Source organism: Echinops telfairi, unplaced genomic scaffold, assembly GCF_000313985.2.
Source record: "Echinops telfairi isolate 266 unplaced genomic scaffold, ASM31398v2 ScPeMD7_7468;HRSCAF=8506_0, whole genome shotgun sequence".
In the NCBI taxonomy this organism is placed as follows: Eukaryota; Metazoa; Chordata; class Mammalia; order Afrosoricida; family Tenrecidae; genus Echinops; species Echinops telfairi.
Genome location: NW_022111369.1, coordinates 77,316,447 through 77,318,800, shown reverse-complemented (window position 1 = coordinate 77,318,800; position 2,354 = coordinate 77,316,447). Strand labels below are relative to the sequence as shown.

Sequence of the window (2,354 nt, the reverse complement as noted above, 5' to 3'; positions counted from 1 at the left end):
GAACTTGAAACCATTCTTTCATAAAGTAGCTTCTGAATAAATATGTATTAAATTAAAAGCAGCTATGGATGGCTCTAGGCATTCATTCCTACGGTTATGAGGACTAAATATGGTACCATAACTGCTCATGAAACAGCAGGGACATAATAATTGATCTTTTCCTCCCTTAAATGCACACATCACTGATGTCTAATAATTTTTATTAATAAAACTAACCTCATAAAACTATGGCATCATATAAAACATATTTTATTAAATGCATATCTTAGTTTATAATTTATAATATTTTCCTAATTTAATTTGGTTATTTAAACTCCAAAAATGCTTACCTTAAATCCATTAATAAATGGTAATGGTAAGCCTCTCTCTGCCTAAAGAAAGAAAAATATATACATCCACCAGGCCCACCCATTTTTTCATTCCCTATTGAGGTCTGTGATGGTTAAGATTATTTATCAACTTGACTGGCAATAATTCTCAGTAGTTTTGCAGATATTACAGTGTGACAACATTGAATTGTTTTCTCTTGTTTTCTACTTATAGTTTTTCTAGCTATATTGCTGTTGGGAACATACAGATACGTAGGCGAGACTCTGACTTGGGAAGGGTAGGTGTTGCCATTCTGCTGGATATAAAGTGAGCTATCTCAGAAGCAGGGATGGAGAAATCTATGGAATAAGAACACCAAGACCATTAGAAACTGTATTAGGACTTTTAGCCAATTGAAAGAGAAAGGTTGTGTGCCTTCAGAAGGAAGGTTGGCTTTGCAAATGAAGTCCCTTTTGGGTATTTATCAGTGCCAAAAGGTCTTGGCAACACTTGCCTGAGCAGATATGTCTATGTGCATGATTGGGAAGAAGTGCTGCCAACAAAAGAACTTACCCTTTCTGTGTTAGGCCAGGTTGGCTAGAGAAACAAATCCAGAGACATATATGTATATGTATAAGAAAGAGCTTTATATATATGGATGTATAAGAAAGAGCTTTATCTATCTATCTATCTATCTATCTATCTATGAAAGAACTTTATATATATATATATATATATATATACACACACATATATGTATAAGAAAGCACTTTATATCAAGAAGTAAATATATATATGTATATGTATAAGAAAGAGCTTTATATATCTATGTATAAGAGCCTTATATATGTATATGTATCTTTATATATGTATATATATACACATGTATAAGAAATAGCTTTATATATATATATATACGTATGTCCATACGCATAAGAAAGAACTTTATATGAAGAATATATATATATATATATTTTTTTTTTTTTACTCAGATGTTTCTTTCTAATGAATTGACCATTACATTTCCAAGTTCTGAAATGGCCAGCAGACCATAGGAATATATTTCTTTAGGCTCTTGCTTGAAGCCAACAGCTCCATCAAATTGTTAGCCTTGATTCAGGGCCAAGAAGTAAATATATATTAAGAAAATAGCACAGCCCAGTCCAACTCAAGTCCCAAAGTCCGATACAGGTCCATAAGTCCTTCTTCAAACTCACACAGTCACAAGCAACGATGTAGAATGCAGAAATATCACAGGTTGGTGGGTGCAAAGTCATGTGGATCCAATGTCTGTGGATGCATCGCAGGACTCTGGAAGCAACCAGTCAGGCAGCAGGAAGGTGAAGGCAGAGAGAGAAAGGGGAGTGGGAGGTTCCCAGCCATCCTTATGAGATGGCCACACCCACAAGGAGATAACATCAGGATCTGACCTGACTGTCAAGCTAAACTCCCCGATACATTTTTATATATCTTCAAGTTGACATGAGGTTATGTAACTATCACAGATCATCTTTATACAACTCTTTAGTCATAAATAATTTTTAAAGCAAAGACAAAAGTAAAATCATATTTGTGCCTAGCTGGATAAAACTAAAATGCATACAACTCAAAATATGCCAGCTGCATTTAAACATAGCAATTCATATGTAAACAAAACAAAGATATTCTATGGCTAACAATTGCTGTTATGTGAAAACCCATGCCACAATCATATAATCCTGTCAATATACTCCCCTACCCATGAAAGTTTATAAGGCAGTCACTTCATGCCTTTATCTAAACCAGGCAATTCCATCCAAGGTCCAGTGACCCCCATTTCCACAGTCTTGGGGTGGCCATCTGTTTCTCCTTCTCCCATCAGGGTATTTCTGTACTAAGTCCAAGGGTACAGTTATTTTTGAGGTAGGACGCAGTTCATTCAATCTATCTTCAGTATTGAATACTTCTGGTATGGCCCTTGGGGGTTGCCATGTTGCCTATAAGGCCAACATCCAAGGTCATCATAGTGCTTAGTCCATGAAGTGGTTCATCAAGAGTTGAGTAGA

General features: G+C 35.4%; 1 non-coding gene across 1 annotated transcript; it reads right to left on the bottom strand.

Moving 5' to 3' along the window:
• Positions 1-1,299: 1,299 nt before the first annotated feature.
• On the bottom strand, positions 1,300-1,435 carry LOC115873405. Its single transcript, XR_004048402.1, has one exon. It is a non-coding gene; the product is annotated as a small nucleolar RNA SNORA2/SNORA34 family (small nucleolar RNA).
• Between the last annotated feature and the right edge of the window lie 919 nt (positions 1,436-2,354).